At 34.1% G+C, this 8,698-nt stretch overlaps 1 long non-coding RNA gene across 3 annotated transcripts in view; it reads right to left on the bottom strand.

Annotated features, from left to right (window-relative positions):
* LOC118155732 overlaps nucleotides 1-7,224 on the bottom strand; it is a 26,023-nt gene extending 18,799 nt beyond the window's left edge. For 2 of the 3 annotated variants that reach the window (XR_004746004.1, XR_004745994.1), the window contains exons 1-2: nucleotides 6,850-7,224; nucleotides 4,219-4,224 (exon numbers count right to left, since the gene is read on the bottom strand). This is a non-coding gene — a long non-coding RNA (uncharacterized LOC118155732). Of the gene's footprint in view, nucleotides 1-199; nucleotides 203-4,218; nucleotides 4,225-6,849 lie in introns of all 3 variants that reach the window. The other variant, XR_004745999.1, reaches the window with a different exon arrangement.
* Between the last annotated feature and the right edge of the window lie 1,474 nt (nucleotides 7,225-8,698).

Raw genomic sequence — 8,698 nt, 5'->3', positions numbered from 1 at the left:
CCCCCCCCCCCCGCCATGAGCCATCCTACCATCAATATTATATATAACATTTCTACAATACCTACAGAAACTGCTTACATGGAAATCTAATATTATGAGAGTAACATATTTTTAAATATGTTTTACTATAATTTTGCTGCTGGAAACCTCAGAGGGATGGTATCACTGTGAGATGGTGCAGTTCCTTGTGGAACATCACTGACTTCTCTTTTAAACTGCATTTTGAGGACTTCTGTGTTAAGTGACCACCAGGAGCATAATTAACAATTTCACTTAGTAGTACTCTCCTAATCTGAAAGACAAATCAGATTTGTATTCCAATGTAATGCTTCCAAAACAATATATCAAATTGAAATATTCCTTGGTCATCTTCCAGTGAGCTGCTAACTGCTAGTTGCTTCCAAAAAGTGGAAATCAGCATCAGAGAACTCTCAATGGAGGGAAAAAAAACAACAGCAATAACAACAACAAACAGAAATACCATAGCTCATAATCTGTGAGGATATTTTCTCTACTTATCCACACTTACTTTTCTTTCTTACTGTATCAAAGCCATTTTCAAATGTTTTAAAGCATTGCCAAAGAACTAGAGAGATATGAAGATCCCTTGAATCTAACAATTCACTATTTTTCAGTGACCTCTAGACCTTAGTCCTCACACAAAATCATGTTAAGATCAATAGACTAGATTCACCTGGTGTTGATTTCGCAGTACTACATCATTTCACACTGACGTCTATTGCATTACATTTTGCAAAGTGTTGCTATGAAGTTTGGTTGCACATTAGTCCTGATGTTGAATAGGCATTTTTTCATCCTGTATAACAGTTATCTGCTTGTATTTTTCTTTTTTTCTTACCTAATAGCTGGGCAAATCAGAAACTGCATCTGCTCTGTCATTTAGGAACAGCTTTTGAATTTGCTACAGTCCCTAGAGGATTTGGGTTCTTCTAAACTAATCAAGGATTTATGAGACATAAATACTATATTATGTCTGTGACAGATGACATTTTTCTCCACTAATGATCCTGGCTGCTCTAAGAACTGATGAGCAGTGCTGGAAGAAAAATAAATATTGTAATAAATTGCCTGAAGGATGTTATACCAAAGAGAGAAATTAGGAACGATATTTTCCATGCGTGGTCATACAACTCTAAATTACACATGTGCTTAGGTATTGTGATTTTGATGGTTTATTTGCTTTGAGTATTATTTGGATCTCAAATAATATTAAAAATATATATATTATTAACTTTGTTAATTGCACTGAATACCATGTTGTGCAGAATATCTAAGGAAAAATAGGAAAGGAAATGAAATAAGAAAAAAATAAAGAGTTTAAATTAATAATAATTAAGGAAAAAAAAAAAAAAAAAAAAAAGAACACTGGCATGAATGAGGTTGCAGTGGTTTATATCAACTGAGAATCTACCACAAAACTGAGATGCAGCTAATTGTTGTGAAGTGCAGTTCCTTTGGTAAATCTTGGAAGAAAAAATGTGATATTTTAGGAACAATATAGTAAGAGAAAACTTATGCATGCATGACATTAATGGCATAAGACATTAAGCTTTGAAGTACTGCCTTTCCCTGCTTCCATACCAATGCATTTTATTTTTATTTTTGTTTTACTGATATTTTAGATGGGTATCTGTTCTTTCATCTCCTTTATTTATGTAAGATGTTTTTTTGTTTTTGTTTTTGTTTTTTTTTCCTTTTTCTCCTTTACACGTTTTGTTTGTTTGCCTTGACTTTTTTAGGGTCTGCACATTTATATTGGGAACAGGTTTTGTTTGTTAGGATGAGTCATGCCCACCTTCTTTCATATAAGTGCACAAGCAGAACAGAAATGTCATTTATATCTTCAGAGCAGGAAGACATTCTTCTGGTAGCATGCAGTTACTTTCACCTTACAGAGCCCTTATCACAGGTGTACAATAAAAAGTGATACTTTTAACTCCTGTACAGGTGGGTTTTGTTTGGTTTTGTTAATCCCAATGGAGACTGTCTTTAGACTCATGATTATTTATGACCTCTGGACTAATGCAAAACTGTTGGGTTCTTTAATGTGTAGGAAAATTTATACTTATTTAACCTTCTATATTTATTCCTTCCTTCTCAGACTTGTTATATTCAGTACATGACCATACATTGTTTTATAGACATTGTGTTATATATCTCCACTTGGAAGTTTCAGGATTTTTGGAATAGCATGGAATTTTTTAGTAAAGCATTTGCTTTGTATTCAAGTAATACTTCTTTCAGTTGCATCTCTCTGTATTTTGTTTGAACTGAAATGTATACATGATTGCTATCTTAACTAAAATCCATCTTGCACATAGCACAGTGGTAGTTTTCATTCTTTGAAACATGCACATGAAAATGGCAATTCCTAAAAACATCTTGTTTTATAATTGCATGTGTTTTTCTTTTAATAGATATATTTATAGATAAAACTTCATGTTAAAGCTGTAGCTATTTACTAGAACTAGAAAATTGAACTAGAAAGTAAAAAGTATATTTTTAATTATCTTTGGATAATTAAATCAGCATAACCACAGTAAGCATAACTTTTATTTTTATTATATATATATATATTTATTTCAGTCCTGGTCACAATATTTAAGATAAACTTTTTGTTCTACTTTCTACTCCCACACTTCATTCATTTTTTCATCTTAAATTGGATTAAAATCTCTTGAGTGGAAGTAATTACCTTGATTCTTTGAAAAGGTCTCTGAAATAGAGGGAAGGAACTATATGAATGCTTATCTGTCCTTTGTTGTGAAATCTACAAATCATTTTTCAGAGAGGGTGTGAAAAGAGGAGGAGGAGATGAGGAGGGAAACAAACAAAAAATGTCAGAGAAAATACATATACTTCTATTTGTATTTTATTTTATTTTATTTTTTACCTTCATGGTCACAACACCAAAATTATAATTACTTTAAATTTTGTGTAATTTGCAATCTTATAGGTTTAGTTTTCAGTCCTTGTAGCTTATCTGCACTGCTATTTGTGAGGTAAACTCAGAAGGACACCATCCCCAGCTAGTGTAAATCACCACAATCCCACAGTGGAAGCACAAAGTTTGGAAAAAAATATGTTTTTGAATGTTCGCTGTCCCAGGCATATACTGAAATCACAGGCATACACTGAAATGTAGCTTACAGCCTTCTTATAATCTCCAGATTTTTCCAATCGTTTTAACTGAACTGGAGAGTCTAAACTCACATAAATTGTGTATGGAAAGATCAAGAGAGAGAGAGGTTTAAACAAAGGCAAATGTATAAAGCATATGCATCAGTTCAATGCACTAAAGAGATGTGATGAATACTTTATAAGACTAATTTATAAGTGTGTCCAGACTCCCTCAGTGTGCATTGCTTAAGTTCAAAGTTTGTACATCCTGCATGGCACATTCAGTTTGGATGAACACTTTGGTGTGTTTAGTCTCACTCCTAGTGATGGAACGTGCTCCTCATGGACATTTTGCAAAGTAAAATGAACCCACATGGTAAGTTACACAAAGAAAATCTTTCTATGATTTTCCAAATTGTGTTGGTTCATTTCCTTCAATTCTCCTTCTCTTTGTTTATAAACTTAATACATATAAAAAAAAAAAAAAAAAAAAGTCCATTTGGTAACAATGTTACTACTAATTCACTTGAAGAAGTTGCAGATCTCATGTACAGCTAATGTAGGGCAAAATAGAGCAACTCAGTTATGATGACTACATCATATTATCAATTGCAATGTTTACCTCCATTGCCTTTAGGAATCATCATCTCCTGCACAGTAAGAAGGAAAATGGAGATGAGTTACATTCTTCAATAAGCAACAATGAGAGCAGCATGTATCTATATTGCAGAGTGACACCTCCAAAAGCATACCTTAAATACAGCTCCCATAGTAATGGAATATTCTACCCCCAGAGGAGGGCTTCCTCATCCACAAATTGCCCCCCCAAAAAAGCATAAGTGGTGCTTGAAAACACACAGGTACAAAACCTTAAGCAGGTATGAAATTCTTAAGTGAACTGGTTGCATTAATTTTCAGATCAAAAAGAATTAACTATATGTTGAGAAGGATTCTTGACTTCTCAAGCAATGGTTAGCTGATTCATAATTATTGTCTTTACAAATGCAGAAAATTAATAACGTTAAGGACAGAAAATATAATGGAAAACTCTCTTAAGATTTTGAGGCTGCACCCAACACCTGACTTTATCTCTAGTCAAGTGGTGACAATAAAAAGGACCATGAAAACTAAGAGACTGTTGGTAAAGGTAAGTAACATGTTTAAAAAACATGATCTGCCTCACTAACAATACATTCTATAAAAAAGAATAGCCAATAAAAGTTTTCTCTTTTATGCATTGAAGAATATATTGTCCTAAATCTTTCCAAATCCAATACATTCTTAAAATTTATTGTAGATGTTCTTCCTCCCCTCCCCTCTCCTCCCCTCTCCTCTCCTCTTTAGACCTACTGAAAAACTACTTTAATTTAGCTTTCTACTGAAATTACTTTCCAAAATTTTCATGCCTTAGTTAAAGAATTGTTGTAAATTCTCCCAGGAAATTTTTATCTTAAGAAAACCCCAAAAAACAATTGACCTTTTTTACATTATTAAAAAGTTTAACTGTTTTTGTTTGTTTGTTGGTTGGTTGGGTTTTGTTTGTTTGTTTTGGTCTATTTGCACAATGTGTTCAACCAGATTTGGCTATACAGTACCTTTTCTAAGGCGATATCAAAGAATTAAAGGTTTAATGGCCTGAAGATTTTAATCTCAACCTCATGTAATTAAAATATATAAATATATTTAATTGTTGATCTGCATTGTTTCTTTCATAAAGCACGTGGATATTTACCCAGACAAAATAAATAAATATATGAATCAGATCAAGGATGCTGAAGTTCCTCGATCATTTAAAGAATGCAAACATGATAGCTATACCAGCTGCTGTATCTTTTAATAATAACATTGATCTATTTTGGCTCTTTCTTCACTTTTTTTTTTTTTTTTTTTTTTTAAGTGAATAGCATTCCAGTACAGGTGTGTGTAGTTACTTAGGAAATGTGACATGATGCATTGGTCAGGTGATTTTAATCACAGAATCACTGTCTAGCTAACACAGATTTAACTGAAGCTTTAGCTAAATGAGCAGTATCAGAATATATATCCTTCACTAGCAAGGGTGAATCTGCAGTCAGTGTTGCTGAGATGCTCTAAGAGTATAAGAAAAGTAATTTTTGTGGGGAAAGGAAACAACAGACAAGAGGCAAATGTAAGGAGATTTGCTACCAAATTAATGTTGTGATTATGAGTACCAAAAGCCTGTGCAGAGCTACTATTTTTGATAGTACTTTTTGGCTTTTTTTGTATGCTGTGAGAATGTAGAACTAGGATGCTAAGGCTCAAACAGAGCAAAGGTGTGGATTGTGTCCTTATGCTTGTGTAGAGTAATGTGATTGCCAATGTACAGCTTCAGGTCTCAATTCTGTCTCAGCCTTGAAAGCTGACAATAGTGAAGACCCTGTAATGGTTTTGAACCTATGAAAATTCAAACTACAAATTCAGGCATCTGAAAAACTGTAGATCTGAGAATATTCCCTAGAAAAGGTTGTATTTTATGTTTCTAGTATTGAGGGAAGAAACAATACTTCCTGCTTTCTGTTTTATCAAGGTGAGGATAAAAATCCTGCAGCAGAATGTTTTGGAGTTCTTAGCCCTTTGGAGGAGAATGGCTTTTTCTGTGGAACAATTGTGCTACACTATTAGCACAATATATAGGTTAAAATATGTGAGGTAGGTACAGATTCAAGGACATAGCATATGTATGATGGAATAAAAGACAAAAGTCACTGTAACACAAAGAACTTCATAAAGACTTAATAAAGGTGAGCTTCTTAAAATCTTTCAGAGCTGAGGGATGTGGGGAGGAAGGCTTATTTTATAACAAAAGGTCACTTCAGTATAGCAGTCTACAGCTGTTATGCTAAGTAATGTTTTGACCTCTGTATTTCTTTCATACTTTCCATTCAATGTCTTTAGCACTGAAAAAACAAGTAAAAGGAAATGGTTTTACATTGGAATGTTGAACGATTGGGTTTCCATTCTTTTTCTTACAAAAATATATTTTGTATGCAAAAATAGATCTATTATTAACACATATTTATACACTGTGCACGTGTATACGTATGGTATATTTATGTTGAATTATGAAATAGCTAAAATAATGATATATTAACTTGATTAATAGGAATGTGATGATAAACTTTATAAAGTTTAAAAATTGTAGACATGATTCAACAAACTTTTAAATATTATTTCAGTTAGATATTTCCCCATTCACGTCAACTCTGATGACCATCTTTTTTAAAAAAATTATACATACTTTAGAAAAAATAAAAAGATGTAAGAATATTTTTAAAAGCAAAATCCTTGTCTTCCACCTCAGTCACACTTTGCTATTTTTGTTAGTATCCAATTAAAAGCAACTACAAGAGGTTTAATGTTTTCATGGAGCTTTATGTCAGTGCTCCCATGTGATCACTATGGGGGTGACCCTTTCATGTACTTTTTTTTTTTCCCTGAGAGAGAGGAAGCTGATAGTCATGTTACTATGTTTTCAGCATTTTTGCAGGAAAGGACATTTCTGCAATTCCAGTTTGAATTAAGGAAAAAAAGAAATAACTATTAAAAGTCTTTGTCAAGGTATTTTCTGAGATATTTTACATGTTATAGTTTACTATCCTAAGAAATTTAAAGCTGAATCTAATTTGGAAAATGGAAATAGTATTTTATAGTGAAAATTTCACAATACAGAGCAGTGCAATTTCCTACAGTAACTAGGAAAATAAAACTAACATTCACATTTTAAAGAAAATGTACAGCATTGAAAAGGCTTTCAGGGTAGGACGTAGCTGCATTACCTGAGCGTTCCCTAGGCTTCCAACCTCAGATGCTATCGTGCTGGGGGAACCTGGTGTGCTGGCTCTAAGGAACAGCACGGAGCATAGAGTGGAGTGGAGACACCATGGCTAGGCTCTGTGACCAGGTGGGGACTCAATTGTTCTTGTGCACACCAAGACTGATAAGCCACACTCTTTGCTACCCTGAGCCAATGACCTGTCATGTTTTGACAAATGCTATACTCTAGTGTACTTTTGCTCATTATAATATCATTATAATACCAAAACACACCTCCATCCCAAAAGCTACGTGCAGCCAAGGAACAACCACCCCTCAGGGAGCATGCACTCTGAATTTCTCGGAGCCTATTACTTTAAACGGAGACAGGAAAACTTTTCACCAATCATAACTAAGATATGCTTGACTAGAGTCACTCAAGCTCCACCTAAAAGATATAAAATAATATAAATTGGCCTGAGAGAGGGAATGTTAGGGAAGATACCACAGTCAGGGGAGATACCATCCCGAGGACCTCCTGACTACTGGGATCAGTCAATGGGCTGAGCCTCTCTTCCCCCCCATTGGGACACTTTGGGGTGAGATTTGAACACTTGGTTATACTCCTTTTAACATGTTAATTTCCAGGCTGCACACCTGTGTATTCATGCATGCTACCTTGCTTTTGCAGACAGTAATTATAGCCGGCAATCCAAAGAACCTGTGTACCTGTTGCTGTAATAAATTGCACTTGATTGCATTATTCCTAGCTCTGATAGTTCTCATTGAACACGACTAGAGTAAGGATGGTTATATGTTATTGGTGAATCCGTGACTGTGGTAGTTCAGTGCTCTGAATCCAACCAGACCCATAATGGTTAATCGGCTACTCCCCTTTAACGTGACATACAGCCACACATCTGTTTCTTGTAAAGAATGATGGCTGTCCAGGTGAATGATGGCTGTCCAGGTAGATATACTATTGTTTTAAAATTTGATTAATTGCTTTTGAGATTAATTAGAATATCTGATACTAAATATGCATGAAAGAATATGTCTGTCTGTTTTATTACTGACTTCACTTAGCAGACCTGGACATGATTAATAAGGATGTTTCAACTCCATGTTTTAATGGGTTGAAAGACCGGGAAATATTTTCAGCAAGGACTAAACAGCCCCTAAAGAACATTTTCACAGATTACAATACAAAGTAAAATTACTGTAATCTTTAGATCTGACCTCTTTCTTGACATCAAATGAAGTATTTCCCTGAATTAGTTCTTGCATGAATTAAGCATGTAGTTTAGGGAAAAAAATAAATCTTTCTTATTCTGATTTCAACATTTCAAGGAATAGTGGATTTAATACATTGATTGGCAACTTCTCCTAGCAACAGTATGCAGTTCACGCATAACTAGAAAAATAAAGATTATAAAACAGTTTCAAGTTTAAGTTTTCTGTGTTCTGAAAACCCTGGTAAACTGAACACCTTATGGGATGCACGGGAAGAACGTCTGGGACAGCACAAGTTTTATCATGGGATGTATAGGAGAGGAACCAATAAATTAAAAAAAAAAAAAAAAAAAAAAAGGATAGGATGGATCCAGGTGATCTGGGCAAGAGCTAGGGTGGGAAAATATAGGATTAAAGGGATGCAAAGGAACCAGTCATGTATAAAAAGTTGTCTGGTTGTTTCACTTGTCTGACTGTACCCTTCTCCTGATCAGCACAGTCTGTTCTACTTTATTGCTATATTCCATTTACCAATTATTGTTAAGGGATT

Source organism: Oxyura jamaicensis, chromosome 1 (genome assembly GCF_011077185.1).
Source record: "Oxyura jamaicensis isolate SHBP4307 breed ruddy duck chromosome 1, BPBGC_Ojam_1.0, whole genome shotgun sequence".
Taxonomy (NCBI): domain Eukaryota; kingdom Metazoa; phylum Chordata; class Aves; order Anseriformes; family Anatidae; genus Oxyura; species Oxyura jamaicensis.
The sequence above is the reverse complement of the archived record's forward strand: the minus strand, read 5'-3'. Positions and strand labels throughout refer to the sequence as shown.